Consider the following 18081-nt stretch of genomic DNA (forward strand, 5'->3'; position numbering starts at 1 on the left):
GCCACCTAGTCCCCCCGTCTCCCTCCCTCCGTCCGCCGCCGCCAAAGGTAGCCAGCGGCGCGGCCGCTCGGCACCCATGAAGGTGGCGGCGGGGACCTCGGCGGATCCACCCTTCGTGGATAGCCTCAGCATCCGGGGCGGCGGCCAGCGGCGGGCAGGCCCGCAGGGTGCAGGTGGGACGCCTTCACAGCCGCACGGGCGGCGTGGAGGCGGCGGGCGTCGGCAGCTGCAACAGCTTCCCGTAGGCCGGCTGAACCTTGGAGAATCGGCGTCCACAACCTCGATCTGCTCTGATCCGCGCCGCCCTGTTCCTGGTGGTTCCGTCGCCGTTTTCTGGATGGTGGGTGTGCGGATCTGGTGGTTGGGTGCGGATCCGGGGGAAACCCCTGGCCGGCGCAGCGGCCACACTGAAGATGTCGCCTTTGGGCGTCGTTTTCCTCGCTGAAGGCTTTGGTGGGCTTCCTGCACCTCCCACCCCACCCAGCAGCTCAGGTGAAAGCCTCAGTTCCTCGTTTCATGGCGACGACGGCACCTTGGTGGCGTGATCCTTCCTGAAGGCGTCGTCAGGGAAGTGCTCAAGTGGTGGTGGAGTTGGTGGTGGTTCGACGGCGGATTGTATTGGTCTGATCTTCATCTTCGGCAACTTGCTCGGGTCCAGGTGTGGAGGGCTTCAACCGCTGGTGCGAGGGGATCGGGGTCCCTCTCTCGTGCCATGGGCTATGGAGACTCCTATCCTTGACCGATGCGTGGTGCTGCATACTCTTGGCCTTCTCCGGGGTTTTTCAGCGCCTTCGTTTCAACAACTCGCGTCCGGTGCTCTGCCTTGCTGCTGCCGGCAACGGTGACTGGGTGTTCGGCTTCCCGTTTCGTGTGGGTGTGTTCCTGGTGCCTCCTTTGGCTGCATGGGAATTCTGACCTGGGTTCTAGGGTGAACCACTCTGCAGGCCGCCGGTGCGGCATCCGTCGAGCCCGGGTGAAAGGGTAGGGGCCCTTTGCGGAGGCGGAGTCGGGTCATGTGTTGCCCCTGTTTTCCCTCTGGTGACAGTCAGTGACACAAAACATGCACGGTGGTGCCTTCCTCCCATAGCCTTAGTAGGTTATCTGGTTTCGGCATAGCGGCGTTCGATGACATTGTTCAATGCCTTCGAGTTGTTCTACCGAGCACAATGTATCTTCTTTTCCGCTCTTTGTTTTCTTGTTGTAAGTGGCAGTCATGTAATCCTCGCCGATTGATGGCTTTGTTAATTCAAAGCCGGGCTCTTCTTGAGCCTTCGTTCTAAAAAAAACTACCTTATACATTAAGGCGGTACTAGTTTGAAGCTGTATTACTCTGGATATTTTCCATCCTTGTGTGGTGATATAAATGCCTACAATGAGTATATAATTTTACAGGCTCATACTTGAGGTACTGTTGTCAAGCACCCGGGGAGCATATATGTCCATAAGGGTTGTGTTGCGAACCTGATTTTTCTCTCCATAATATGAAACCAAATGGTTGCCTTTTGCTAAGAAGCATGCTTTTGGCTGCATGGAAATTACCTAAAGTTACCTCGAACGAGCTGTCCGGAAAAAGGATCGATTGGAATACTATCGTTCTCTGTTTGTCGGTTCAGTGTTGTGCACCTCTCGAAATAGGTTGTCGCATCACTTTATAGATAAAGCAGAAAGCAAAGTATATGGCCGAAGGATACAAGATAGTGCCAAAGCCCACACTGGGGTTGAACGGTACCCAGCTGTGGCCAATGCGGTGATGGTTGCATGCCTCACCCGCAGTGAGGCAAGAAACCGTCCAAGCTCCGATGGCTAGCAACAAGGCTGCCGGAGTCTACGAGAATGAAATCATCGCATTCTGCCGCGAGAGCATTGCCGTGCGTCGTGGTTCCTATGAAAGTGGTGGTCGTCGACGCCCTCCCAATAAATGCATTGGGAAAAGTTAACAAGGTGAAGCTACGGGAGGCAGTCTAGATTCACAACGATGATAGCTTGCTGCGGGTGCATTGAGGAGACTATGTTAAGTATATTGATTAATAGAAAAGATGAGATAGACTAGGATTTGGTCCTGCTTTATCTTGTATTTCAAGTTGATCATTGTATTTCTATATAGGGTGTGTCTAGGAATCAGTCGACTTAGACTTCGTGAAGTCTAAGTCGAATGATGTCACCTAGAGATGATTTGTCCCGTTTTGCCACCCTGGCTAGTGGGTTCTAATTCCCCCCATTATGGGCTTCAGTTCTGGGCTTTTCTTTGTCTTTTTTATTGGTTTGGGCTGTTTGTTTGTTTGTCTTTTTTGCTAAAAAAAACTACAACCCAGAAAGAGGCAGCTAAAAACGCCATCTGTACCTAAATGACGGGAATTCCTTCCTTTCCCTGTTTGTTTGTTTGTCTTGTTTGCATGCATAAGCCAGCTTGGTCTGTGTGTGTGCGCACTTTTGTTAGAGTCGGGTACAATTAGTGAAAACAACCAGCTCCGTTCATCAGTTATAACAAAAATAGAGGTGCTCGGAACCTGACGGGGCTACTTCAAAATGCGATCACAAGCTACTTTGAAATTTTTCGTCCACTTCATTACTTATTAGACACATTGAAAACTGCCCCAAGAAAAAAGGGAATCCTCCATTTCGGAGCAAAAACACAACGCAGGCAGAACAAAAAAAATCATCGGCACCTTAGTCGCTACTTTGACTTTGGGGCTACTCTCTTGCGCTAGGATATCTTTATGAATGGTAATTTTGTCAAACATAGGTGAACCCTAGAGAGAAAATTGAGGTAGGGGTGCTGAATTTTGGCGCGCAGACACAACTGCGGGGATTGATTTACTGGGGCGGGTAGGTAGATTACATGCTCTTTAGGGCGCGAGTAGGCTGGAGTTGCACCGGTGTGCCCGTGGATCTCGACGTCGACGACATGCGTCGCAGACACCTGATGTGAAAAGACATGCAGTTGCAGTCGGGGGTGACACTTGCAGTTGCATGCTCAGGCACTACAAGAAATATGTCAACTTATGACCTTCTGTCAGTGACCCTCGAAGAATTGGTCATAAATTTATGACCATTTTAGACCAATTGGTCAAAAGCTGTTCAGGGGGCTCCAAACCCTAAACCATTGCGACCATTTTGGTCAGAAAGGTCGTAATTTCCTTACACGAAATGGTCACAAAGCAAACAGTGCTAGTCCGCTGCCTTATTTCTAGTTGTTAATGACCAATATAGATGGTCATAGCCTTGTAGATTGTGGTGGGTTGTGATGACTAGGCGCCATCTCATCAGTTTTGCCTATGTGTCATGTCCATGTGGCAGTTTTTGCCCTAGGTTGTGAAGCAACCTATATTTCTATAATTCCCAAAATTCCCAAAAAAATATCATAAATTCTTTGGGGCATATCTTCATCAAATATGTAAAAATCCTTCCTTGCCTAGTTCAAAACTAATTCAATAATATTCATTTTCCTATTTTGTTCACAACAACACTTTATGAAGGAAGTGCTATTTATATATTCTTGATTGCCCTCGGAATTTTTGGGCATTCTTTCCTATCCAAATCATTACAGCATGACAAAATTCAGCTCCATTTGCCTAGCAAATCTTCCTCGGCAAATTTCCAAAGTTTTTTCCACCTAGAAGCATTGTGAAGGAAGTACCTTTTTTATATCTCTAAATGACATGAAATTTATATAGTTCCTTCATATGCCCAAATTATCACCCTCCTCCAAATTGCAGCTCAGTCAAATCATCTATGTGAGCCCAGGTTCAATTTATATTTTATGGCCAAATTGGCACGTTGCAAAGCAAGTGTTATATAGACCCCTCCTATTACCCTCAAACTTTTCGGGCACTCTTCCATACCCAAATCATTGCCACATGATAATATTCAGCTCAATTTTCCTAGTAAATCTTTCTCGGGAAATTTCCAAAGTTTCTACCTCGAGAGAAGCTTTGTGAAGTAAGTACTAGCTAGGCTTACCCAAATGATCTGAAAATTTACCAGCGCATGACCATACCAAAGTAACTTACCTACACCAATTTTGAGCTCATTTCATTCATCCAATCTCTCTCACTAGTTTTCCCAAGTTTTTGTCCATAGAAGAGCATTGTGAAGGAAGTACTACTTTGGCATGTCCAAATGGTATCAATTTTCTACAATGCTTTCCTATGCCCAAATAACCATCCTCCACAAAATTTCAGCTCACTCCATTCATTATTTTGAGCCTAGCTTCAACATTCATATTTTTGTCCAGCGTGGTACTTTGCAAAGCAAGTACCACCTAGGATCCTCCTTTTGAGCTAAAAATTTCTAAAGACATTCTCCTTAGTAGATGATCATCCTCAGCTAAAACTCACGCCCATTGGCCATGCGTATTTCCCGTACCGCTAATCAAACACTTGGCTGCTAATTCATGTTTGAGCATCGACCGGTCTCCTCATGAGAATCTTATGTTGTAATTTTCTTCCTAGCACCAACCTGGGGAGTGCCCAACCCACTAGACATGCCTAGGCCGCCCAGAACACATGGCAACATTACGGTCATGCCGTGACCACGCGACGGGCATGCGAGTTTACGCGCTCTAGAGTTGGGGCCCTCGGCCACCGCCCAAACCTCGACGTATCGCCACCAAACCATGTATTTATGATTAAATAGGTCCTTATGTAACTAGAAATGATTTTTGTAAAAAATAAATAGCAAACTATGAGGCAACCGCAGTTCAAATTTGACCTGCTTCCAACTAAATCGGCGGAAATTTGTCTTTTTCACGAGAGGCGGATCAAATTTTTTTACACCCAACCATTTTGTCAATTGTGCATTAAATATGGCCTAGTATTTTATAAAAATGATTTGGTCCAATTTTGCAAAAATTATTTGCTAGTTCCTTCACAAAAAAACCTCCTTTCGGGCACTCGAAAAATGGAAAATGGTTTTTTCGTCCAACGAAAATGAAACCTTCCTTAGGCAACATTGTTTGTCATTCCAATATGCACCCTTGTGCATAATATGAGATCATTTGAACAAACTATGCCATGAATGTGGCCATAAGATTGATCATTTGGCTTGAAAGGCATTCATCTCCACACATGATAGCTCGTTTCTGAGAACACTTTTTAAAAATAATTATCATATTACAAGTTTGTTATTTTTTCTGGTAACTTGGCCACAAATAATGACACAATGCGAAGGTTTCCTAATTTTTTGATTTTTTTGAATTTTTTATGCCCGTTTCAAAATGCGGTCAAAACAGCGAGAATGACCGTTCCTAGCTAGTGGTTGAATCTTGGGATTTTTTTGGTGTTTCTCTGATTAAATACGTATTTTTATAACTAGAAATGATTTTTGGAAAAAATAAATAGCAAACTATGAGGCAGCTGCAGTTCAAATTTGACCCGCTTCCTACTGAATCGACGGAAATTTGTCTTTTTCACGAGAGGAGGATAAAAACTTTTTACACCCAACCATTTTGTCAATTGTGCATTAAATATGTCCTAGTATTTTAGAAAATCGATTTGGTCCAATTTTGCAACAACTATATGGTAGGTCCTTCACAAAAAACTCATTTCGGGCACTCGAAAAATGGAAAATGTATTTTCCGTGCAAAGAAAATGAAAACTCCCTTAGGCGACATTGTTTAGAATTCCAAGATGCACCATTGTGCACAATATGAGATCATTTGAACAAACTATGCCATGAATGTAGCCATAAGATTGATCACTTGGCTTGAAAGCCATGAATCTTCACACTAGATAGCTTGTTTCCGAGAACACTTTTTTAAAATAATTGTCGTATTACAAGTTTATTATTTTTCCTGGTAACTTGGTCACATATAATGACGCAATGCGAAGGTTTTCTAATTTTTTGATTTTTTTGAATTTTTTATGCCCGTTTCAAAATGCGGTCAAAACGGCGGGCTTGACCGTTCCTAGCTAGTGGTTGAATCTTGGAATTTTTTTGGTGTTTCTATGATTAAATAGATACTTATGTACCTAGAAATGATTTTCGGAGAAAATAAAGAGCAAACTACGAGGCAGCTACAGTTCAAATTTGACCCGCTTCCAACTGAATCGGCGGAAATTTGTATTTTTCACCAGAGGTGAATCAAGGCTTTTTACAACCAACCATTGTGTCAATTGTGCATTAAACATGTCCTAGTATTTTATAAAATCAATTTGGTCCATTTTTGCAACAATTATTTGGTAGGTTATTCACAAAAAAACCTCATTTTGGGCACTCGAAAAATGGAAAATGACTTTTTCGTCCAAAGAAAATGAAAATTTCCTTAGGCAACATTGTTTGCCATTCCAATATGCACCCTTTTTGCACAATATGAGATCATTTTAACAAACTATGCCATGAATGTGGCCATAAGATTGATCATTTGGCTTGAAAGCCATGAATCTTCACACTTATAGCTCATTTCTGAGAAAACTTTTTTAAACAAATTGTCGTATTACAAGTTTATTATTTTTCTCGATAACTTGATCACATATGATGACACAATGCGAAGGTTTTCCAATTTTTTGATTTTTTATGAATTTTTTATGCCCGTTTTAAAATGCAGTCGAAACGGCGGGCTTGACCGTTCCTAGCTAGTTGTTGAATCTTGGAAACCTTTTGATGTCTCGGATTAAATAGATATTTATGTACCTAGAAATGATTTTTGGAAAAAATGAAGAGCAAACTATGAGGCAGCTACAGTTCAAATTTGACCCGCTTCCTACTGAATCGGCGGAAATTTGTCTTTTTCACCAGAGCTGGATCAAGGCTTTTGACACCCAACCATTTGGTCAATTGTGCATTAAACATGGCCTAGTATTTTAGAAAACTGATTTGGTGCAATTTTACAACAAATATATGGTAGGTCATTCACACAAAAAACTTATTTTGGCCACTCGAAAAATGGAAAATGAATTTGGCATGTTGCATCCTTGGTAGTGAGCAATTTGCGGGGGAGGCTCTGGAAGTGGTGAAGTAATTTGCTGGAACCGACAATATGGATTGCTAGAACTGTTGATTCAGGATGCTTCATCCCGGCGGTGAGCAGCCTCAGGGAGGTGCTAGAACTGGCGAATGCTACAACTAGAGAACGTCGGGGTGATGCCGACTGTGAGGCGCCAGACTGCGCTTGTGCGCGACGGCGCAACAGCGGGAGGGTCAACGATGTGTTCTATCTAATAAGAACGAGCAAGATAGGAAAGAAAATATAACTTCGGGGGTGAATCAAATGGTTACATACGAAAACATCGTAGGGGCGCCAGGCGACCCAAATTTAGACCGATTGACCGGCGCCTAACAGCCGCCTTTTGGAAAATGGTGTGGTTAAATTTTGCAACACCGATTTGTAGGCATTTAAAAAAAATCAAAGATTTGGGTCCAAATTTTGGATACTTGAGCGCGAGCCAGCCAACTAATGAGAAGCGAGGAACCACATCCACGCGGATCACCAAGTTGGACATGATCTGAGCCATCTATCACGCGCCCATCCAACGGTGGATATTGTCCTGAAAGACCAAAACCCTAACCCACCTACCCACCCACCCTTTCCTTCTCCAGATCCGATCGAGGCTACCGCGCCTTCCTCTCCCTCGCCGCCATCCCCACCCACCACCGCCGCCCCCACCCACCGCCGACCTCATCTCCGCCATCCCCCTCCCCTCGCCTTCATCCCCCATATCCACTAGTCTCGATCCGGCGTGCGTGCGTGCCGGCGCGGGCGTGCCTCGATTCGATCCAGTGCCTTCCTCCCTCCCTCCCACGACCACGCCTTCCTCCCCCCATCCCTTGGCGTGTGTGCCGGCACGGGTGCCATGTGGGCAGCTCCAACACGACCACGACCACGAGCGGCGGCGACGGCGGAGGGAAGGACAAGGCGAAGGGCTCTGCAGTCTCCTTCACGGAGGGCGAGGAGGTGCTCGCCTACCACGGCCCGCTCCTCTACGAGGCCAAGGTTCCCCTCCCCTTCCCTTCCCCCTCTCTCTCCACCTCCCATTCCGTTCTAGGGTTCGCCCGCCGCCGCGTCGGCTCCCCGGAGCTTCTTCGTTACATTTTTTTTCGGCCGCGGCTAGGTTTCGAGCAGGGCCGTTTGAGCAGGCGAGGGTTCATGGAGTTCTAATCCGAGGGTGTATCACATCGGATGGCACAACACTCTTTTTTTCTTCAGAGAAGAAATAAACACAGCGCCGTTCCTCCTCTGCACCTCCCAGATTTTTACATTTAGGGCATAATTTTTAAATTTAGAGTGCACATGAGGACACTATTTGTGCGTATCCCAATATCAGACCATGATTAGCACCAGGTGAATTGTTCTCTTCGACTATGGGTACTTCATGTAGTAAGTAACAAGGAGTGGGAGATGGGACTATGATTAGCACCTGAAGGCTTTATGACATTTACCAGTTGCACACCTGCAATTCTTCCTTTAGTAATACCGACTTTGTTCTGTCTGCAGCCTGTCGTCTTCCTCCACGGGGGTCCTGGGATGGCACTTCGCCCGACAACTGTGGGTTCTTTGATCCGGAGTTCTACATGATCATGCTGTTCGACCAGGTTGGTTTCGTTTTGATCCCCTCGTGTGTCTGTTCACCGGTGTTCCTAGGAGATCGCGGTGCTTAATCTGCTTGTGTTTGATTGCAGAAAGGCGCTGGAAGAGCACTCCCCATGCTTTGTCTAGAGGAGAACACCACCTGGGACTTGGTGGCTGACATTGAGAAGGTCAGGCAGCACATCGACATTCCAGAGTGACAGGCAACTGCAAATACATCTTCTTTTGTCAACTGCAACATATACCCTGCTGTAAAGAAACCACTTGAAGAAAATATTTAAGAGAGCAGGGCAGTTCGTGTAGATTTTCTTACATTTGTACATAGCTATTGATCATGAATGTTGCAATGCAAGTTATTAAAAGAATGATGATACCTCTTAATGCCTTGTCTTTTCAGAAACTAGCTAGCTAGTCAAGCATTTCTTTTCAAGTTTGATACTAGTGTTATTGTTGGAGATATATAGTGGAAAACAACATCCACAGTGGTATAGATTGTTCGAGTCCATGACATTCGGGTGCAAATTGGCACATAGCATAAATCTTCAGAGATTTGAGCATACTGTTGGGGAACGTAGCAATAATTCAAAATTTTCCTACGTGTTACCAAGATCAATCTATGGAGTCATCTAGCAACGAGGGAGGAGTGGATCTACATACCCTTGTAGATCGCGCGCGGAAGCGTTCAAGAGAACGGGGTTGATGGAGTCGTACTCGTCGTGATCCAAATCACCGATGATCCTAGCGCCGAACGGACGGCACCTCCGCGTTCAACACACGTACGGAGCAAAGACGTCTCCTCCTTATTGATCCAGCAAGGGGGGAGGAGAGGTTGATGGAGATCCAACAGCACGACGGCGTGGTGGTGGAAGTAGCGGGATTCCAACAGGGCTTCGCCAAGCGCTGCGGGAGGAGGGAGATGTGTCATGGGAGGGAGAGGGAGGCACCAGGGCTTGGGTATAGTTGCCCTCCCTTCCCCCCACTATATATAGGGCCAAGGGAGAGGGGGAGGGCGCAGCCTTGCCCCTTCCTCCAAGGAAGGGTGCTGCCAAGGGGGGGAGGAGTCCATCCTCCCCAAGGCACCTCGGAGGTGCCTTCCCCCTTTAGGACTCTCCCCTCCTCTTGTCCCTTCGGTGCATGGGCCTCTAGGGGCTGGTGCCCTTGGCCCATATAGGCCAAGGCGCACCCCCTACAGCCCATGTGGCCCCCTGGGGCAGGTGGCCCCACCCGGTGGACCCCCGGGACCCTTTCGGTGGTCCCGGTACAATACCGGTGACCCCGAAACTTGTCCCGATGGCCGAAATAGCACTTCCTATATATAATTCTTTACCTCCGAACCATTCTGGAACTCCTCGTGACGTCCGGGATCTCATCCGAGACTCCGAACAACTTTTGGGTTACCGCATACTAATATCTCTATAACCCTAGCGTCACCGAACCTTAAGTGTGTAGATCCTACGGGTTCGGGAGACATGCAGACATGACCGAGATGACTCTCCGGTCAATAACCAACAGCGGGATTTGGATACCCATGTTGGCTCCCACATGTTCCACGATGATCTCATCGGATGAACCACGATGTCAAGGACTTAATCAATCCCGTATACAATTCCCTTTGTCTAGCGGTACGATACTTGCCCGAGATTCGATCGTCGGTATCCCGATACCTTGTTCAATCTCGTTACCGGCAAGTATCTTTACTCGTTTCGTAACACATCATCCCGTGATAAACTCCTTGATCACATTGTGCACATTATGATGATGTCCTACCGAGTGGGCCCAGAGATACCTCTCCGTTTACACGGAGTGACAAATCCCAGTCTCGATTCGTGCCAACCCAACAGACACTTTCGGAGATACCCGTAGTGTACCTTTATAGCCACCCAGTTACGTTGTGATGTTTGGCACACCCAAAGCACTCCTACGGTATCCGGGAGTTGCACAATCTCATGGTCTAAGGAAATGATACTTGACATTAGAAAAGCTTTAGCATACGAACTACACGATCTAGTGCTATGCTTAGGATTGGGTCTTGTCCATCACATCATTCTCCTAATGATGTGATCCCGTTATCAACAACATCCAATGTCCATGGTTAGGAAACCGTAACCATCTATTGATCAACGAGCTAGTCAACTAGAGGCTTACTAGGGACATGGTGTTGTCTATGTATCCACACATGTATCTGAGTTTCCTATCAATACAATTCTAGTATGGATAATAAACGATTATCATGAACAAGGAAATATAATAGTAATCAATTTATTATTGCCTCTAGGGCATATCTCCAATAGTCTCCCACTTGCACTAGAGTCAATAATCTAGTTCACATCGATATGTGATTAACACTCAAGGTCACATCCCCATGTGACTAACACCCAAAGAGTTTACTAGAGTCAATAATCTAGTTCACATTTACCATGTGATTAACACTCGATGAGTTCTGGGTTTGATCATGTTATGCTTGTGAGAGAGGTTATAGTCAACGGGTCTGAACCTTTCAGATCCGTGTGCGCTTTACAAATCTCTATGTCATCTCCTAGATGCAACTACTACGCTACATTTGGAGCCATTCCAAATAACTGTTCTACTTGGAGCTATTCTAAATTGTTGCTCCATTATACGTATCCGGTATCTCTATCCGGATAGGTGTTAAGCTTGCATCGACGTAACCCTTTACGACGAACTCTTTTACCACCTCCATAATCGAGAAAATTCCTTAGTCCACTAGTTACTAAGGATAACTTTGACCGATGTCTTGTGATCATTCTTGGATCACTCTTGTACCCCTTGACTGACTCATGGCAAGGCACATTTCAGGTGCGGTACACAGCATAGCATACTGTAAAGCCTACGTCTTAAGCATAGGGGACGACCTTCGTCCTTTCTCTTCATTCTGCCGTGGTCGAGCTTTAAGTCTTAACTTCATACCTTACAACTCAGGCAAGAACTCCTTCTTTGACTGATCCATCTTGAACACCTTCAAGATCATGTCAAGGTATGTGCTCATTTGGAAGTACCATTAAGCGTTTTGATCTATCCTTATAGATCTTGATGCTCAATGTTCAAGTAGCTTAATCCAGGCTTTCCATTGAAAAACACTTTCCAAATAACCCTATATGCTTTCCAGAAATTCTACATCATTTCTGATCCATAATATGTCAACAACATATTCTCATCAGAAATTCTATAGTGCTCCCACTCACTTCTTTGGAAATACAAGTTTCTCATAAACTTTGTATAAACCCAAAATCTTTGATCATCATCAAAGCATACATTCCAACTCCGAGATGCTTACTCCAGTCCTTAGAAGGATTGCTGGAGCTTTCCATACTTATTAGCATCTTTCAGGATTTACAAAACCTTCTATTGTATCACATACAACTTTTCTTACGAAAACTTGGTAAGAAAACTTGTTTTGACATCCTATCTGCAAGATTTCATAAATAATGCAGTAATCGCTAATATAATTCCAACAGACTTTTAGCATCGCTACGTGTGAGAAAGTCTCATCGTAGTCAACTCCTTGAACTTGTCGGAAAACATCTTAACGACAAGTCGAGCTTTCTTAATGGTGACATTTACCATCATTGTCTGTCTTCCTTTTAAAACCCATCTGCACTCAACAGCCTTACGACCATCAAGTAGCTCTTCCAAAGTCTACACTTTGTTTTCATACATGGATCCTCTCTCGGATTATATGGCCTCGAGCCATTTTGGAATCCAGGCCCACCATCGCTTCTCCATAGCTCGTAGGTTCATTGTTGTCTAGCAACATGACTTCCAAGACAAGATTACGTACCACTCTGAAGTAGTACGCATCCTTGTCATCCTATGAGGTTTGGTAGTGACTTGATCTGAAGTTTCATGATCACTATCATAAGCTTCCACTTCAATTGGTGTAGGCGCCACAGGAACAACTTCATGTGCCCTGCCACACACTAGTTGAAGAGACGGTTTAACAACCTTATCAAGTCTCCACCATCCTCCCACTCAATTCTTTCGAGAGAAACTTTTCCTCTAGAGAGGACCCGATTCTAGAAACAATCCCTTATTGCTTTCGGATCTGAGACAGGAGGTATACCCAACTGTTTTGGGTGTCCTATGAAGATGCATTTATCCGCTTTGGGTTCGAGCTTATCAGCCTGAAACTTTTTCACATAACCGTCGCAGCCCCAAACTTCTAAGAAATGACATCTTAGGTTTCTCCAAACCATAGTTCATACGGTGTCATCTCATCGGAATTATGTGGTGCCCTATTTAAAGTGAATGTGGTTGTCTTTAATGCCTAACCCATAAACTATCGTGGCAATTCGATAAGAGACATCATGGTATGCATCATATCCAATAGGGTGCAGTTATGATGTTCGGATACACCATCACACTATGGTGTTCCAGGCTGTATTAGTTGTGAAACAATTTCCAGAATGTCTTAATTCTATGCCAAACTCGTAATTCAGATATTCATCTCTATGATCATATCATAGATATTTTATCCTCTTGTCACGACGATCTTTCAACTTCACCCTGAAATTACTTGAACCTTTCAATAATTCAGACTCGTGATTCATCAGGTAAATATACTCAACATCTACTCAAATCATCTTTGAAGTAAGAACATAACGATATCCACTACATGCCTCAGCACTCATTGGACTGCACACATCAAAATGTATTACTTCCAACAAGTTGCTTTCTAGTTCCATTTTACTGAAAACGAGGCTTTCAGTCATCTTGCCCATGTGGTATGCTTTGCATGTCTCAAGTGATTCAAAATCAAGTGAGTCCAAACAGTCCATTTGCATGGAGTTTCTTCATGCATATACACCAAAAAACATGGTTCGCATGTCTCAATCCTTTCAAAAACGAGTGAGCCCAAAGATCCATCAACATGGAGCTTCTTCATGCGTTTTATATCGATATGACTTACGTGGCAGTGCCACAAGTAGGTTGTACTATCATTACTATCTTTTGGCATGAACATGTGTATCACTACGATCGAGATTCAATAAACCATTCATTTCAGGTGCAAGACCATTGAAGGTATTATTCAAATAAATAGAGTAACCATTATTCTCCTTAAATGAATAACCGTATTGCGATAGACGTAATCCAATCATGTCTATGCTCAACGCAAACACCAAATAACAATTATTTAGGTTTAACACCAATCTCGATGGTAGAGGGAGCGTGCGATGCTTGATCATATCAACATTGGAAACACTTCTAAGACATATCGTCAGCTCACCTTTAGCTAGTCTCCGTTTATTTCGTAGCCTTTTGTTTCGAGTTACTAACACTTAGTAACCGAACCGGTATCTAATACCCTGGTGCTACTAGGAGTACTAGTAAAGTACACATCAACACAATGTATATCCAATATACTTCTATCGACCTTGCCAGCCTTCTAATCTACCAAGTATCTAGGGTAATTCTGCTCCAGTGGCTGTTCTCCTTATTACAGAAGCACTTAGTCTCGGGTTTGGGTTCAACCTTGGGTTTCTTCACTAGAGCAGCAGCTGAATTGCCGTTTCATGAAGTATCCCTTCTTGCCCTTGCCCTTCTTGAAACTAGTGGTTTCACCAACCATCAACAATTGATGCTCCTTCTTGATTTCTACTTTTGTGGTGTCAAACATCGCGAATATCTCAAAGATCATCATATATGTCCCTGATATATTATAGTTCATCATGAAGCTCTAGCAGCTTGGTGGTAATGACTTCGGAGAACTATCACTATTTCATCTAGAAGATCAACTCCCACTCGATTCAAGTGATTGTTGTACTCAGACAATCTGAGCACAAGTTCAACAATTGAGCTTTTCTCCTTAGTTTGTAGGCTAAGAAAATCGTCGGAGGTCTTATCCCTCTTGACGTGGGCACGATCCTGAAATCCCAATTTCAGCCCTCGAAACATCTCATATGTTCCACGACGTTTCAAAAAAAACATCTTTGGTGCCTCAATTCTAAACCATTTAGCATTATGCACTGAACTATCATGTAGTCATCAAAACGTGTATGTCAGATGTTCGCTACATCCACAGACAACGTTCGAGGTTCAGCACACTGAGCGGTGCATTAAGGACATAAGCCTTCTATGAAGCAATGAGGACAATCCTCAATTTGCGGACCTAGTCCGCATAATTTCTGCTATCAACTTTCAACTAAATTTTTCTCTAGGAACATATCTAAACAGTAGAACTGAAGCGCGAGCTACGACATAATTTGCAAAATCCTTTTGACTATGTTCAGGATAAACAAGTTCATCTTATGAACTCCCACTCAGATAGACATCCCTCTAGTCATCTAAGTGATTACATGATCCGAGTCAACTAGGCCGTGTCCGATCATCACGTGAGACGGACTAGTCAACATCGGTGAACATCTTCATGTTGATCGTATCTTCTATACGACTCATGCTCGACCTTTCGGTCTTCTGTGTTCCGAGGACATGTCTGTACATGCTAGGCTCGTCAAGTCAACCTAAGTGTTTGCATGTGTAAATCTGTCTTACACCCATTGTATGTGAACGTTGGAATCTATCACACCCGATCATCACGTGGTGCTTAGAAACGAACGAACTGTCGCAACGGTGCACAGTTAGGGGGAACACTTTCTTGAAATTATTATGAGGGATCATCTTATTTACTACCATCATTCTAAGTAAACAAGATGCAAAAACATGATAAACATCACATGCAATCAAATAATAGTGACATGATATGGCCAATATCATATAGCTCCATTGATCTCCATCTCGGGGCTCCATGATCATCTTGTCACCGGCATGACACCATGATCTCCATCATCGTGTCTTCTTGAAGTTGTCTCGCCAACTATTACTTCTACTACTACAGCTAACAGTTAGTAATAAAGTAAAGTAATTACATGACGTTTAAGTTGACACGCAGGTCATAAATAAATTAAGACAACTCCTATGGCTCCTGCCGGTTGTCATACTCATTTACATGCAAGTTGTGATTCCTATTACAAGAACATGATCAATCTCATACATCACATCCTTTGGCCATATCACATCACATAGCATACCCTGCAAAAACAAGTTAGACGTCCTCTAATTGTTGTTTGCATGTTTTACGTGGCTGCTATGGGTTTCTAGCAAGAACGTTTCTTACCTACGCAAAAACCACAACGTGATATGCCAATTGCTATTTACCCTACATAAGGACCCTTTTCATCGAATCCGATCCGACTAAAGTGGGAGAGACAGACACCCGCTAGCCACCTTATGCAACTAGTGCATGTCAGTCGGTGGAACCAGTCTCACGTAAGAATACGTGTAAGGTCGGTCCGGGCCGCTTCATCCCACGATGCCGCCAAATCAAGATAAGACTAGTAACGGCAAGCATATTGAACAAAATCAATGCCCACAACTACTTTGTGTTCTACTCGTGCATAGAAACTACGCATAGACCTAGCTATGATACCACTGTAGGGGAACGTAGCAATAATTCAAAATTTTCCTACGTGTCACCAAGATCAATCTATGGAGTCATCTAGCAACGAGGGAGGAGTGGATCTACATACCCTTGTAGATCGCGTGCGGAAGTGTTCAAGAGAACGGGGTTGATGGAGTCGTACTCGTCGTGATCCAAATCACCGATGATCCTAGCGCCGAACGGACGGCACCTCCGCGTTCAACACACGTACGGAGCAGCGACGTCTCCTCCTTCTTGATCCAGCAAGGGGGAGGAGAGTTTGATGGAGATACAACAGCACGACGGCGTGGTGGTGGAAGTAGCGGGATTCCAACAGGGCTTCGCCAAGCGCTGCGGGCGGACGGAGATGTGTCATGGGAGGGAGAGGGAGGCACCAGGGCTTGGGTATAGTTGCCCTCCCTTCCCCCCACTATATATAGGGCCAAGGGAGAGGGGGAGGGTGCAGCCTTGCCCCTTCCTCCAAGGAAGGGTGCGGCCAAGGGGGGAGGAGTCCATCCTCCCCAAGGCACCTCGGAGGTGCCTCCCCCCTTTAGGACTCTCCCCTCCTCTTGTCCCTTTGGCGCATGGGACTCTAGGGGCTGGTGCCCTTGGCCCATATAGGCCAAGGCGCACCCCCTACAGCCCATGTGGCCCCCCGGGGCAGGTGGCCCCACCCGGTGGACCCCCGGGACCCTTCCGGTGGTCCCGGTACAATACCGATGACCCCGAAACTTGTCCCGATGGCCGAAATAGCACTTCCTGTATATAATTATTTACCTCCGGACCATTCCGGAACTCCTCGTGACGTCCGGGCTCTCATCCGGGACTCCAAACAACTTTCGGGTTACCGCATACTAATATCTCTATAACCCTAGCGTCACCGAACCTTAAGTGTGTAGACCCTACGGGTCCGGGAGACATGTAGACATGACCGAGATGACTCTCCGATCAATAACCAACAGCGGGATCTGGATACCCATGTTGGCTCCCACATGTTCCACGATGATCTCATCGGATGAACCACGATGTCAAGGACTTAATCAATCCCGTATACAATTCCCTTTGTCTAGCGGTACGATACTTGCCCGAGATTCGATCGTCGGTATCCCGATACCTTGTTCAATCTCGTTACCGGCAAGTCTCTTTACTCGTTTCATAACACATCATCCCGTGATAAACTCCTTGATCACATTGTGCACATTATGATGATGTCCTATCGAGTGGGCCCAGAGATACCTCTCCGTTTACACGGAGTGACAAATCCCAGTCTCGATTCGTGCCAACCCAACAGACACTTTCGGAGATACCCGTAGTGTACCTTTATAGCCACCCAGTTACGTTGTGACGTTTGGCACACCCAAAGCACTCCTACGGTATCCGGGAGTTGCACAATCTCATGGTCTAAGGAAATGATACTTGACATTAGAAAAGCTTTAGCATACGAACTACACGATCTAGTGCTATGCTTAGGATTGAGTCTTGTCCATTACATCATTCTCCTAATGATGTGATCCCGTTATCAACAACATCCAATGTCCATGGTTAGGAAACCGTAACCATCTATTGATCAACGAGCTAGTCAACTAGAGGCTTACTAGGGACATGGTGTTGTCTATGTATCCACACATGTATCTGAGTTTCCTATCAATACAATTCTAGCATGGATAATAAACGATTATCATGAACAAGGAAATATAATAATAATCAATTTATTATTGCCTCTAGGGCATATTTCCAACACATACTCGTACCAAATCTTGTACTATATGGCATATCATTAATGTAGGTTTAATATAGTTCTAGCAAATTTAGGCAAGTAGTAGTATATCTTATCTAACTGGACTCGGTGCTCTCTTTTATATATGGAATGATATCAATGTAGGTTCAATTGGTTTATCTATAGATTTTCCATCTTCTGCATTATTCAGATTATTTTACCTTACCTTGTTTGAACCAAGAATCTGAGCAAAATAGGTAACTGTCAACTCAAGGATTTGAATTTATTTTGGCACGCACCAATTGGCCAATGAGATGAAGGAGCTGAAGGAGATCCACATGGAGGACACCGAAGAGGAGGAAATGCATGACATCGATAGCTGCGACTTCGGCAACTCCCTTGCGG

The sequence above is a fragment of the Triticum dicoccoides genome, chromosome 5A (genome assembly GCF_002162155.2).
Source record: "Triticum dicoccoides isolate Atlit2015 ecotype Zavitan chromosome 5A, WEW_v2.0, whole genome shotgun sequence".
NCBI classification, from domain to species: Eukaryota; Viridiplantae; Streptophyta; class Magnoliopsida; order Poales; family Poaceae; genus Triticum; species Triticum dicoccoides.